This window comes from Salvelinus sp. IW2-2015, linkage group LG17 (assembly GCF_002910315.2).
Source record: "Salvelinus sp. IW2-2015 linkage group LG17, ASM291031v2, whole genome shotgun sequence".
In the NCBI taxonomy this organism is placed as follows: Eukaryota; Metazoa; Chordata; class Actinopteri; order Salmoniformes; family Salmonidae; genus Salvelinus; species Salvelinus sp. IW2-2015.
The window spans coordinates 11886177-11901829 of NC_036857.1; the positions used below are offsets into that span (position 1 = coordinate 11886177).

The 15653-nt window shown below is 41.0% G+C and overlaps 1 long non-coding RNA gene and 1 pseudogene across 1 annotated transcript; one reads left to right on the forward strand and one right to left on the reverse strand.

Moving 5' to 3' along the window:
• Positions 1-215: 215 nt before the first annotated feature.
• On the reverse strand, positions 216-1702 carry LOC139029082 (lens fiber major intrinsic protein-like; annotated as a pseudogene).
• LOC139029083 (uncharacterized) lies at positions 1129-1941 on the forward strand. The gene is made up of 2 exons (XR_011481348.1): positions 1129-1213; positions 1712-1941. It is a non-coding gene; the product is annotated as an uncharacterized lncRNA (long non-coding RNA).
• The last annotated feature ends 13712 nt before the right edge of the window (positions 1942-15653 follow it).

Consider the following 15653-nt stretch of genomic DNA (forward strand, 5'->3'; position numbering starts at 1 on the left):
TTGGACTCATCAGACCAAAGGACATATTTCCACCGGTCTAATGTCTATTGCTTGTGTTTCTTGACCCAAGCAAGTCTCTTCTTCTTATTGGTGTCCTTTAGCAGTGGTTTCTTTGCAGCAATTTGACCACGAAGGCCTGATTCACACAGTCTCCTCTGAACAGTTGATGTTGAGATGTGTCTGTTACTTGAACTCTGTGAAGCATTTATTTGGCCTGCAATCTGAGCTGCAGGTAACTCTAATGAACTTATCCTCTACAGCAGGTAACTCTGGGTCTTCTTTTCCTGTGGCGGTCCTCATGAGAGCCAGTTTCATCATAGCGATTGATGGTTTTTGCGACTGCACTTGAAGAAACTTTCAAAGTTCCTAGAGCCTGGGCCACATTCACCTCCAGAGGAACCTAGAAGAGGAAGAGGAGGAGGATGAGGAGGAGGGGTGGGAGAGAGGGAGGAGGAGAGATAAGGTACAGGTCCATGATTAGATTTAGACCCCCTCCTCTCTCTCTCACACACACACACACACACACACACACACACACACACACACACACACACACACACACACACACACACACACACACACACACACACACACACACACACACACACACACACACACACACACACACACACACACACACACACACACACACACACACACACACACACACACACACACACACACACACTCTGAGCCTGCTGACGAAGCAGTCTGCTGTGGTTTTTAGGGCCGAGGTAGAGAGCCCCAGCCCCCAGGGAGGCCCCCACACACTGAGCCCCCACATACACCAGTGCCCTCAGCAAGTCCAGCCTTTGATTGGCCAACAGAGACAGGGTCACTGCTGGGTTCACCTGCAGATATAAAAATAGACAAATAATAGTGATCAATTCACAGTAATTCTGTGGCAAAAGGTTAGAGTCACACACATGCATGCAGAGACACAACCAAGTCCATTAAAGTAGGTTCACCTGTGCCCAGCTGTTCTCTCCAAAGCAGTGTCCCAGGGTGACAGCCACCATGCCTGCGGCCAGGGCTGGGTAGAGGAGCCCATGGAGGCCTCTCCAGGGCCCGGCGCAGAGGCCCCCAGCACAGCACTCACAAACACCAGGGAACCCAGCAACTCGGCCAGCATGGCACGCCAGAACTCACGACTACGCAACTCCTCAGGGAAAGGGGACAGAGGAAAATGCTTATCTAGCATTCAACTACCATTGTAAATACCATATAAAACCCTGTGTCTTGAATAGAAATATATGACTTCTATTAGCATTCTAACCAACACTATCCAAATCAAATGGCCTAGCAGGTTATAATCAGGTTACAGTAGTAATCTGTGGATTGATCATTATCAATGTCTGAACAGACCTAAGTGTCACGTTGATCAAATGTTCAGGTTATTAACATCACTTGACTAACTAATTGCCTGATAATGTCCATTCACTTCTTGCCAACAGGTAGTAAAACCCAGCATTATTTTTACACACCAATGCACATGCAAGCACACACTCTTTACAAGGCTGTCATTGTAAATCGTAATTGGTTCTCTTGGACAAACATTAGTTAATTTCAGGTAAAATAAGATAAAGGAAAAGTAGGAACATATGTAGGGCACATGAAAACTTTATTAATGCTCTATAAAGCCTTCATAAATTGTTATACGTAGGAAGGAAAATGCTTATTTTTTCACCTCACGCAGTGTCATTTTGAACAGGTATAGTGAACAGGTAGAGTGCAACAACCATCCGAGCCACTGCCTGTTCACCCCGCTACCATCCAGAAGGCGAGGTCAGTACAGGTGCATCAAAGCTGGGACCGAGAGACTGAAAAACAGCTTCTATCTCAAGGCCATCAGACTGTTAAACAGCCACCACTAACATAGAGAGGCTGCTGCATACAGACTTGAAATCATTGGCCACTTTAATAAATGGATCACTTTGTTTACATATCTTGCATTACTCATCTCATATGTATATACTGTATTTTATACAATCTATTGCATCTTGCCTATGCCGCTCTGTCATTGCTCATCCATATATTTATATGTATATATTCTTATTCCATTCCTTATTTGTGTGTATTAGGTAGTTGTTGTGCAATTGTTAGATTACATGTCAGATATTGCTGCACTGTCGGAACTAGGGGAACAAGCATTTGTATGTGTATGTGACCAATAACATTTTATTTGATTTAGTTATATCTTGTCTTTCTGTCTGTCCTTCTGTCGATCTGTGGGATCCTTCTCTCTGTCTGCCTGTTTGTCCTTCTGTCCGTGTGATCCGTCGGTGGGCTTCTCCTCTGGCCTAAGCTCAGCTGAGTGTCCTAAAGAGAGAGAGAGAGAGAGAGACGAAGAGAGAGAAAGTAATAAGGGGAGAGAAAGAGGCAGAGAGGAGAGCAGAAGTATATGCAAAAAATATCCTCCGTTGTACAACCGTTATAGAACACCAAATAATGCATGCCAGAGCAGAATTAGGCCGATACCCACTAATACAAAAATCCAGAAAAGAGCCGTTAAAATCTACAAACCACCTAAAAGAAGCGATTTCCCAAACCTTCCATAACAAAGCCATCACCTACAGAGAATGAACCTGGAGAAAGGATCCCCTAAGCAAGCTGGTCCTAGGGTCTCTGTTCACAAACACAAACACACCCCACAGAGCCCCAGGACAACAGCACAATTAACCCAACCAAATCATGAGAAAACAAAAGAAAAATATTACTTGACACATTGGAAAGAATTAACAAAAAAAACAGAGCAAAATAGAATGCTATTTTCCCTAAACAGAGAGTACACAGTGGCAGAATACCTGACCACTTGTGACTGACCCAAACTTAAGAAAGCTTTGACTATGTACAGACTCAGTGAGCATACCGGCTATTGAGAAAGGCCGTCGTAGGCAGACATGGCTCTCAGAGAAGACAGGCTATGTGCACACTGCCCACAAAAATGAGTGGAAACTGAGCTTCACTTCCTAACCTCCTGCCCAATGTATGACCATATTAGAGAGACATATTTCCCTCAGATTACACAGATCCACAAAGAATTTGAAAACAAATCCAATTTTGATAAACTCCCATATCTACTGGGAGAAATTCCACAGCTGTGCCATCACAGCAGCAAGGATTTGTGACCTGTTGCCACAAGAAAAGGGCAACCAGTGAAGAACACAACACCCATTGTAAATACAACCATATTTATGCTTATTTATTTTAACTTGTTGCTTTAACCATTTGTACATTGTTACAACACTGTATATATATAATAGAAACATTTGTAATTCTTTATTGTTTTGAAACTTCTGTATGTGTAATGTTTACTGTTAATTTGTATGTGTTATTTCACTTTTGTATAATATCTACCTCACTTGCTGGCAATGTTAACACATGTTTCCATGCCAATAAAGCCCCTTGAATTGAATTGAATTGAGGATGGAAGAGAGAGAGAAGAGAGAGAAGAGAAGAGAGAGAGGAGAGAGAGAGGAGAGAGAAGAGACGAGAAGAAAGAGAGAGAGAAGAGAGAGAGAGAGAGAAGAGAGAGAGAGAGAGAGAGAGAGAGAAGAGAGAAAGAGAGAGAGAGAGAGAGAAGAGAAGAGAGAGAGAGAAGAGAGAAGAGAGAGAGAGAGAGAAGAGAGAGAGAGAGAGAGAGAGAGAGAGAGAGAGAGAGAGAGAGAGGAGAGAAGAGAGAGAGAGAGACGAGAGAGAAGAGAGAAGAGAGAAGAGAAGAGAGAGAGAAGAGAGAAGATCGAGCCGAGAGAGAGAGAGGCCATATCAGTACCAAGCACAAATACAGCATCCACATTATAGGATGAATTGAGAAGCTACTGGGTGCAGTTTGACTGGATCCAACCACAAGGTCAATCTATCACACATATTGTAATCAATACAGTTTAAAATTATTGGGTGGCAGGTAGCCTAGCGGTTAAGAGCGTTGGGCCAGTAACCGAAAGGTTGCTGGTTTGAATCCCTGAGCCAACTAGGTGAAAAATATGTCAATGTTCCCTTGAGCAAGGCACTTAACCCTAATTGCTCCTGTAAGTCGCTCTTGATAAGAGCGTCTGCCCTAAATTACAAAAATGTTGATAGTTGTAACAATGTTATCATGTTGGCATAGAGAAAAAGAGTCAGAGAGAGAGCGACCGCAGTGATAGAGGGATGAGTACAGGGGTATCTGACTGAAGGAAAGTGAAAGGTTGATCATGACTTCATGGTCCTTCCACATGGAAAATAACAGAACACCTTACTGGGATTAAAAGAGCCAAACAATTCTAACGCATCTAAAGTTTATCTTCAATGATCTAATATCTAAACTGTTCATCTCCCACTCTAACCCTCTTTTCTGTCTTTCATCAATCTACCGTTCTAATCGCCATGGAGACAGTCTCTTTCGGGATGCAGTTGCCATGGCACCTATTGTGATGCTGGCTCAGAGGATGTTTTTTCTCATCCTCTTTGATATGAAACAAACATCACCTCTGTGAAGATCCTCCCTAAAAAAAACACACAGAGTTCTTGTGTTTTAACAACATGCTCTATGTATTTACATTGTTATTGGGTATTTGATAAACATTCTATAAACCCTAACCTTGCAATAAAGTCAAGATATAAACCAAATTTCACGTCCATGAATTTCAAGTTGTGACGTATGCAACAGGCTGTGTGATGATTTTGATTGTTAGTCATTAATCAAAGGATCAGGCTTAAATTAGGCCAAGATGACGCTGGATAACACCTCTACCCAGTGGGTGAGTGGTAGTGAGTGATAGAGGGGCGTTTAGGGGAAAAGAGGGGACCAGAGGAGGGCAATGACCAAGAGAAGCCCCCTAGGCCTCAGGGTCCTACTCTGTAGCAGACCCAGTCCAGAATGAACTGGTTATGGGGAGCATTAGCGTGCCCTATTATGGGGTGGATTACCCCCCACCACAGGTACTGTTATACTCCCTTTTGTGGAACTAAGCCCTCCTGTGTGGGGAGGCATGAGTGGGGGGAGCAGTCGAACCCGCTGGCATGGGGAGTTTTCAGCCCCCTCCACCCAGAGTGCTGACAACCACACACACAACCACTCACGCAACCACACACACAACCATGCATACACAAACACAAAACCCCACTCAGACCCCTAACTGGTTGCCACYAAAACCCCTCCAAAAGTGCCAGCTAAGGGATATGAGACAGAGGGAGAGAGACTATCTATCATATCCCAGAATAGAGAGCTCATGCACAGTGCCAGAAGAAAGTGTTTGAAGGGTTATGCTGTTATCTCCCTCTGCTATAACATCAACCTCTAAATAATCAGCACATAGGTGAAAATTATCCATACCCCAGACCTCTTCCACTCTGTCCCATTTCAAACAGGGGAAAGTCCAGCTGGCGCTGACGGAAGGGCCTTCCCTGCAGCATGTGCTCCAGACAGGGTTCACCGGGGTGCTGAGGTGTACACTGCATTCGGAAAGTATTCAGACCCCTTGACTTTTTCCACATTTTGTTACATTACAGCCTTGTTCTAAAATGGATTAAATACAAAAATAATCTCATCAATCTATACACAATACCCCATAATGACAAAGCAAAAACAGGTTATACATTTTGGAAAATGTATTAAAAATAAAAAACAGAAATACCTTATTTTCATAAGTATTCAGACCCTTTGCTATGAGACTTGAAATTGAGCTCAGGTGCATCCTGTTTCCATTGATCATCCTTGATATGTTTCTACAACTTGATTGGTGTCCACCTGTGGTAAATTAAATTGATTGCACATGATTTGGAAAGGTGTAACACCTGTCTATATTAGGTCCCACAGCTGACAGTGCATGGCAGAGCAAAAACCAAGCCATGAGGTTGAAGGAATTGTCCGTAGACCTCTGAGACAGGATTGTGTCGTGTCACGCCCTGATCTGTTTCACCTGTCCTTGTGCTTGTCTCCACCCCCTCCCGGTGTCGCTCATCATCCCTGGTGTATTTATCCCTGTGTTTTCTGTCTCTCTGTGCCAGTTAGTCTTGTTTGCCCAGTCAACCAGCGTTTATCTCCTAGCTCCTATTTTTCCCAGTCTCTGTTTTTCCTAGTCCTCCTGGTTTTGACCCTTGCCTGTCCTGACACCGAATCCGCCTGCCTGACCATTCTTTCTGTTCTGACCTCGAGACTGTCTAACGCCCTGTACTGTTTGGACTCTGACCTGGTTTATGAACTCTCGCCTGTGCCCGAGCTGCCTTTTGCCTACCCCTTGTGTTATAATAAATATCGGAGCTCAATCATCTGCCTCCTGTGTCTGCATATGGGTCTTGCCTTGTGCCCTTATATGTCAAGGCATAGATCTGGGGAAGGGTACAAAAACATGTCTGCAGCATTGCAGCATTGTTTTCCCCAAGACAACAATGGCCTCCATCATTCTGAAATGGAAGAAGTTTGGAACCCCCAAGACTCTTCCTAGAGCTGGCTGCCCGGCCAACTGAGCAATCGGGGGAGAACGACCTTGGTCAGGGAGGTGACCAAGAACCCGATGGTCACTCTGACAGAGCTCCAGAGTTAATCTGTGGAGATGGGAGAACCTTCCAAAAGGACAACCATCTCTGCAGCACTCCACCGATCAGGCCTTTATGGTAGAGTGGACAGACGGAAGCAACTCCTCAGTAAAAGGCACATGACAGCCCGCTTGGAGTTTGCCAAAAGGCACCTAAAGACTCTCAGACCATGAGAAACAAGATTCTCTCTATTGTTGAGAACTGTTCTATAATTTAATATGTTTCTTGTTTGTCTTTTCTATGTCTTTGTCTACATGTTTATATATGTTTACAACAAGCAAGTGGAAGATATCTGAATAGGGACATTGGGGAATAATAACATATTGTACAGGATACATTTGTACTGAGGTGAAGCCGTGTCTATAGTAATGCAAGGTCTCTTTCATGATCATGTGAAACATCAATTGCTATGGAAATGCTGGGATATGTTTTTCAATTATGTTAAAGGTAATTATGATGCAACTATGACGGTGATACGATATGGATTACAATATTCATCATGAATATTAAGGCTATACGCACTACATGTTACACACATAGACAATCAACCATGCAAATCGGAGGGGTTATTATTTATTTGGACATCACACATTATAGTCTTACTCTTATACAGACATCGTACACATCAACCTACTCAGATTTACTACACACATCATCTCAATTTTCTAACATTTGTGGCATTGGCTCACAGGAAAACAGGCAAGGGAATAAAACAAATACTGCTCGAACCTATTTCTTGATTTCTAAATATCAGACATTTGAAAGCTCTAATTTTGACCGTCATAATGCCTCTTATGGCATTAACTTTACAAACACTAATTATGGTCAATTTAGACTGAGAATATTATATAGTTATGGTAAGGGGTGAAATAAGTATAGCCAGTTATAATTGTAACAGTTTAGCAGATTATAAAAAAGGAAGATCAGTCTTTATGTGGCTAAAAGAAAAGGAATATAACATATACTGTTTAAAGGAAACTCACTCTACATCCTTAGATGAAGGAACTGAAAAGGTGTGATGATATTAATTAACAAAAATGTTGATCTGAATGTGCCAATAGTCAGGAATGATTCGCATAGAAGGTGGATCTTTTTTAATATGAAAGTGGATGAAAAAGAGATTTGGCTCATTAATCTGTATGGTCCAAATCAGGATGATCCAWACTTCTTCGAAAATATTTATACCAATTTATTCAACTTACAGGCAACAAATGATCAAATCATTATGGTGGGAGACTATAACACAGTGTCAAGTACCTCAATGGACCGTAAAGGAAATCACTCTGCAAAATATCATCACCGTACCCTTAAGGAAATCACAAATATTATGGATTGTGGAGATTTGAATACTAAAAAACCCTGACCTAGTGAGATATACATGGAGGAGACTTAATCAAGCAAGTCGTCTTGACTACATTCTTGACTCTTTCTCTCTTTCATCAAAGGTTTAAAAAGTTTTAATAGGAGACAGAATGTGATTGGATCATCATCTAATTGGCCTTCTCATAACTCTTATAGAATTTCCACGTGGACGGGGATATTGGAAATTTAATCAAACTTTACTTAAGGACAACTTAGTTTAAATGTATTTGGCTAAGGTATATGTAAACTTCCAACTTCAACTGTACCTTCAGAGGTCATTCAATTCAATATTCATCAATAATAAAAAAAACAGTTTCAGGCTAAAAAAACAAGACTAACAAGGGAAATACATGAACTAATAGTACAGGTAGATAGCAATAAAAATGATACTACAGAGATACAAAGTAAGTTAGAGGATAAACAAAAAGAACTTGAGGAACTTATTCAAGAACGATCTAATGTAATCTATTACAAAAATAAAGCAAACTGGATGGAATGTGAAGAAAAATGCACAAAATTCTTCCTGAATCTCCAACCCAGGAACGCTAACAAAAAGAATTTGCAGATACTCGTTACTGAAGATGGAGCCATCTATGATTCTCTGAATTAAATTTTAAAAGAGGAAGCTAAATATTTTAAGCAGATGTTTTCTTTTCCATCTCATCCTCTCCTGCTGAATGAAGATTACGGTAATGATTTCTTTCCAAATAATACAAAAATGGAAAATTAGCAAATGTAGAGAAAGATCATTGCGAAGGCCAAATTACAGAGGAAGAACTTTCTGAGGCTATTAAATCCTTTCAGTCTGGAAAAACCCCAGGGCTTGATGGCATACCAGTAGAGGTATATCAAGCCTTTTTTGATATACTAAAAGCTCCATTGTTAGATTGTTGTAACTACTCCTATAGAAATGGTAGTCTGTCAGGTACTCAGCAGGAAAGTCTGATTTCACTATTATTAAAACAAGACCCAGATGGCAAATATAAAGATCCAGTACATCTAAAAAACTGGAGGCCCCTTACACTTCAATGTTGTGATGCAAAAAATACTAGTGAAATGCATAACACTCAGAATTATAAAGGTTTTACCAGGTATTGTTCATCCTGATCAGACAGGTTTTTTACATGGACGATACATTGGAAATAATATACGACAACTACTAGAAATAATAGAACATCTAAAAAGCCAGGAATGGTATTTATATTGGATTTTGAAAAGGCCTTTGATAAAGTAAGACTGGATTTTATTTATAAAAGCCTGGATTTTTTCAATTTTGGTGATTCTCTTATTAAATGGGTCAAAGTAACGTACAGCAACCATGGAGAGGTAAATACCTGTCTATTTATGGAAAAATTCCCCTGATTAACTCCTTAGTCAAATCTCAGTTTACTCACTTCCTTATGGCGCTGCCTACTCCTGATGATTCGTTTTTCAAATCATATGAGCAAAAAATATTTCGCTTTATCTGGGACTCTAAACCAGACAAAATAAAGCGTGCCTATCTATATAATGAATAGGAATTGGGTGGGTTGAGATGATTAAATACAAAAGCACTAAACCTCTCTAAAAGCTTCACTTATTCAAAAGTTTGACTTGAACCCTAAATGGTTCTCAAGTAGATTACTAAGAAAAGCTCAACCATTGTTTAAAAATGGCMATTTTTGCCTTTGTGCAGATTGCCATGTCTCATTTTAGATTAATTGAAAATTGTAGTATCCTTAAAGGCTTCTTAGAATTACGACTCGTGAGACTTAAGTACGGTTTAGTATTTAATTGTAACTTAGAATTACATTCTCTTATGCACCTGGCTTAAGCTACCTGAAGCTTTCTTAATCATAGTTATATAGGCAGACATAGGAAATAGCTACGGATAGCGGGAAGCAAACCCCCGTCTTGAGTCAATACTGCCATCTATTGGTAAACATACATATACCAGGTTACTACATTCCCCCCGTTTAAAGCTAATAACCCAACTTAATTCCTTTCTGAGCTATGCTATATTCTTATTTACATTTTTTCAAAAATGATCTCCTTTAGGATCTGAAAAAGTCTGGCGGACGTCTCTCTCTAATAGAGCGTCTCAGAGGTGGTGTCCTCCTCCTTCAACAACCCAGTCGTTGTTGAAGGAGGACTTTGGGTGTACACTTTGGGTGTACACTTTGGGTGTACTGTTTTCAAAGCATCTCTTTTTCGAGCAAGCATTGCAGAGCTGGCTATAATTTCAATTTCCTCCCCCTGAAAAGATAGAACAAATATTACAATAAATATTATGGCTGAACTCAAATGTGCTGGTTGATAAAATACCTGTATTTATGGGAAAGATGTTTGAAAAGGGTATTTTGTTCTTAAATGATATTGTAAATTGGAATGGTAGAGTTATGTCTATCATGGAGTTATAAGAATTGTACGGGAAAGTCTGCTCAATCCAAGAGTACAACCAATTGATTACAGCATTACCCCAAAAATGGAGGAGACAGGTGGCAGCGGGAGGAGGTAGGGAACTGGTCTGTCTGCCCAATATAAAGGATCAAAACTGGTTGAGGAATAAAAATAGCATAAATAGGAAAGTATACCAGTTTCATTTGAGTACCAGGATGTTGACAACTGCCATACAGATTGAAAAATAGTTGGGAAGAMATTTTTGATGTACCAATTCCATGGGACAGGGTGTATGAGTTGATATATAAAACGATGCAAGATTCAAGACTTAATAAATTATTATGTAGAATTCTTGCCACCAACAAAATGTTGAATATTTGTGGCATAAAATCCTCAAAGCTCTGCAGATTTTGTTGTGAGGATACAGAATCAATAGACCATTTAATTTGGTATTGCCTTCAGGTAGCCTGCTTCTGGTCTCAGTTTCAGGAATGGCTGAAAATGCATAACATTGACCTAAAATTGACCCTAGAAATAGTACTGATGGGAGATCTGGAGAGACCGGGTCAGTCAATTACTAATATACTAACACTCTTAGTAAAAGTATTTATCTTCAACTCACAATCTGTGGATTTTATTCGATTAGATAGATTGAAATTGTACGTTCAATCAATCAAATCAATCAAATGTAATTATAAAGCCCTTCTTACATCAGCTGATGTAAAGTGCTCACAAAGTGCTGTACAGAAACCCAGCCTAAAACCCCAAACATCAAGCAATGTAAATGTCTCCTTCGCGATTTGCCCAAATGTACCTGGGTGACTTCACACTAAATGTCATGTAGTTTGCTCATACTTCAAGTTATCCGTCTGAAACTTAGCACATRCACTGCTGCCATTATGTGGACACCATCGGAATTACAACCAGAGTGATGGCTAGATTTGGGACCTTTCTGTTGCATTTCGAAGATGGTGGTAGGGGGAAAAAGTGTTCTTTTTTTGTGTATTTTCTTCTACTAGATCTATTGTTTTATATTCTCCTCCATTCAATTCACATTTCCACAAACCTCAGTGTTTCCTTTCAAATGTTACCAAGAATATGCATATCAAATAAATCAAATGTATTTATATAGTCCTTCTTACATCAGCTGATATCTCAAAGTGCTGTACAGAAACCCAGCCTAAAACCCAAACAGCAAGCAATGCAGGTGTAGAAGCACGGTGGCAAGGAAAAACTCCCTAGAAAGGCCAGAACCTAGAAGAAACCTAGGAGGAACCAGGCTATGAGGGGGTGGCCAGTCCTCTGGTGTGCCGGGGGGAGATTATATCACAGCATAGTTGAAAATATAATGTTGCGTCTAAATCCGAAGAGGGTGGCCAGCAGAGATACAGTTGAAGTCAGAAGTTTACATACACCTTAGCCAAATACATTTAAACTCTGTTTTTCACAATTCCTGACATTTAATCCTATTAGAAATTCCCTGTTTTAGGTCAGTTAGGATTACCACTTTATTTTAGAAAGTGAAATGTCAGAATAATAGTAGAGAGAATGATTTATTTTCAGCTTTTATTCTTTCATCACATTCCCAATGGGTCAGAAATGAATACACTCAATTAGTATTGTGTAGCATTGCCTTTAAATTGTTTAACTTGAGTCAAATGTTCGGGTAGCCTCCACAAGCTTCCAACAATAAGTTTGTCCATTTCTGCCAACAAATGTTCTATATGATTGAGGTCAGGGCTTTGTGATGGCCACTCCAATACCTTGACATTGTTGTCCTCAAGCCATTTTGCACAACTTTGGAAGTATGCTTGGGGTCATTGTCCATTTGGGAAGACCCATTTGTGACAAGCTTTAACTTCCTGACTGATGTCTTGAGATGTTGCTTAATATATCCACATAATCTTCTTTCCTCGTGATGCATCTATTTGTTGAAGTGCACAAGTCCCTCCTGCAGCAAAGCACCCCCACGACTGATGCTGCCACCCCCGTGCTTCATGGTTGGGATGGTGTTCTTCGGCTTGCAAGCGTCCCCTTTTCCTCCAAACATAACGATGGTCATTATGGCCAAACAGTCATGGTGTTTATACTTGCATTACTATTGTGTTACAGATGAACGTGGTACTTCAGGCGTTTGGAAATTGCTCCCAAGGATGAACCAGACTTGTGGAGTTCTACAATGTTTTTTCTGAGGTTTGGCTGATTTCTTTTATTTTCTCCATGATGTCAAGCAAAGAGGTTACTGAGTTTGAGGTAGCCTTGAAATACATCCACAGCACACCTCCAATTGACTCAAATTGATGTCATTAGCCTATCAGAAGCTTCTAAGCCATGATTAATTTTCTGGAATTTTCCAAGCTGTTTAAAGGCAAGTCACTTAATGTATGTACATTTCTGACCCACTGATTGTGATACAGCGAATTATAAGTGAAATAATCTGTCTTGTAAACAATTTTGGAAAAAGACTGTGTCGTGCACAAGTAATATCCTAACAAACTTCCAAAACTATAGTTTGTTAACAAGAAATTTGTGGAGTGGTTGAAAAAAACGAGTTTTAAAGACTCCAACCTAAGTGTATGTAACTTCTGACTTCAACTGTAGGTGGGATGGGCTGAGGGAAGTGAGGGTGGATGTGGAATTGGAGACATGTGGGAGTGGAGTTGCCGGGCGGGATAGAATGATGGTCAAAGATAAAAGTATAAAAAATTAAAGTCAAAATAAAACATAATAAAGAAGTAAGTTTGAATGACACTGAGGGCCAGTGTTTTACAGCTAATGCCTGTTTGCCTGAGGCTGATCCGTGCAGGTGTTTGTACACATGCATATACACACACTCTCATTCAAATGCACAACATACACAGACCACATACATATAAATAGTGCCAGACATGCACTCAAACATACAGTTGTCCTTGCTGTTATGCTTTTAGTTGTCCTTGAGCGTCTTGTTTTTTGCATTGTTGTTTCTGTTTTCTTTGTCTTTTCTTTTTCTCTTGCATGACGTGGTTGGTGTTTTTCTTCTCATCTGTTGCATGACTGGTGTGTGTAGTTGTTGAGCGGCTTCACTGCAAGTACAGTGGGGAGAACAAGTATTTGATACACTGCCGATTTTGCAGGTTTCCTACTTACAAAGCATGTAGAGGTCTGTAATTTCTATCATGGTACACTTCAACTGAGAGACGGAATCTAAAACAAAAATCCAGAAAATCACATTGTATGATTTTTAAGTAATTAATTGCAATTTTATTGCATGACATAAGTATTTGATCACCTACCAACCAGTAAGAATTCCGGCTCTCACAGACCTGTTAGTTTTTCTTTAAGAAGCCTCCTTCTCCACTCATTACCTGTATTAACTGCACCTGTTGAACTCGTTACCTGATAAAAGACACCTGTCCACACACTCAATCAAACAGACGCCAACCTCTCCACAATGGCCAAGACCAGAGAGCTGTATAAGGACCAGCAGATAAAATTGTAGACATGCAACAGGCTGGGATGGGCTACAGGACAATAGGCAAGCAGCTTTGGTGAGAAGGCAACAACTGTTGGCGCAATTATTAAAAAATGGAAGAAGTTCAAGATGACGGTCAATCACCCTCGGTCTGGGGCTCCATGCAAGATCTCACCTCGTGGGGCATCAATGAGTCATGAGGAAGGTGAGTTATCACCAGAACTACACGGCAGGACCTGGTCAATGACCTGAAGAGAGCTGGGACCACAGTCTCAAAGAAAACCATTAGTAACCACTCACCGTCATGGATTAAAATCCTGCAGCGCACGCAAGGTCAACCTGCTCAAGCCAGCGCATGTCCAGCCCGTCTGAAGTTTGCCAATGACCATCTGGATGATCCAGAGGAGAATGGGAGAAGGTCATGTGGTCTGATGAGACAAAAATATAGCGGTGGTCTAAACTCCACTCGCCGGTTTGGGAGGAAGAAGAAGGATGAGTACAACCCCAAGAACACCATCCCAACGTGAAGCATGGAGGTTGGAAACATCATTCTTTGGGGATGCTTTTCTGCAAAGGGTACAGGATGACTGCACCGTATTGGGGAGATGGATGGGCCATGGATCGCGAAATCTTGGCCAACAACCTCCTTCCCTCAGTAGAGCATTGAAGATGGGCGTGGGCTGGGTCTTCCAGCATGACAAACGACCGAAACACACAGCCAGCCAATAAGGAGTGCGCCGTAAGAAGCATCTCAAGGTCCTGGAGTGGCCTAGCGTCTCCAGACCTGAACCCAATAGAAAATCTTTGGAGGGAGCTGAAAGTCCGTATTGCCCAGCCGACAGTCCCGAAACCTGAAGGATCTGGAGAAGATCTGTAGGAGGAGTGGGACAAAATCCCTGCTGCAGTGTGTGCAAACCTGGTCAAGAACTACAGGAAACGTATGATCTCTGTAATTGCAAACAAAGGTTTCTGTACCAAATATTAAGATCTGCTTTTCTGATGTATCAAATACTTATGTCATGCAATAAAATGCAAATTAATTACTTAAAAATCATACAATGTGATTTTCTGGATTTTTGTTTTAGATTCCGTCTCTCATAGTTGAAGTGTACCCATGATAGAAATTACAGACCTCTACATGCTTTGTAAGTAGGAAAACCTGCAAAATCGGCAGTGTATCAAATACTTGTTCTCCCCACTGTATATTGTATGTTTTGGATATTCAATAAAATAAAATAAGATTCTCTGGTCTGATGAAACCAAGACGGAACTCTTTGCCCTGAATGCCAAGAGTCACATCTGGGGGAAATCTGGCACCATCCCTACGGTGAAGCATGCTGGTGGCAGCATCATGTTGTGGGGATATTTTTCAGTGGCAGAGACTGGGATACTAATCAGGATGGAGGGAAAGACAAACGGAGCAAAGTATAGAGAGATCCTTGGTGAAAACCTGCTCCAGAGTGCCCAGCACCTCAGACTGAGGTGAAAGTTTACCTTGCAACAGGACAACGACCCTAAGCACACAGCCAAGACAACGCAGGAGTGGCTTCAGGACAAGTATCTGAATGTCCTTGAGTGGCCCAGCCAAAGCCCGATCAAACATATTTGGAGACCTGAAAATAGCTTTGCAGCGACACTCCCCATCCAACCTGACAGAGCTTGAGAGGGTCTGCAGAGAAGAACAGGAGAAACTCCCCAAATACAGGTGTGCCAAGCTTGTAGCGTCATACCCAAGAAGACTGGAGGCTGTAATCGCTGCCAAAGGTGCTTCAACAAAGTACTGAGGRTCTGAATACTTATGTAAATGTGATATTTCCGGGGTTGTTTTCAAATAAACGTCCATACGTGTCTTAAAACCGTTTTTTGCTTTGTCACTATTGGGTATTGTGTGTAGAATGATGAGTGAGGAAAAAAACAGTTCATCCATTTTAGAATAAGGCTG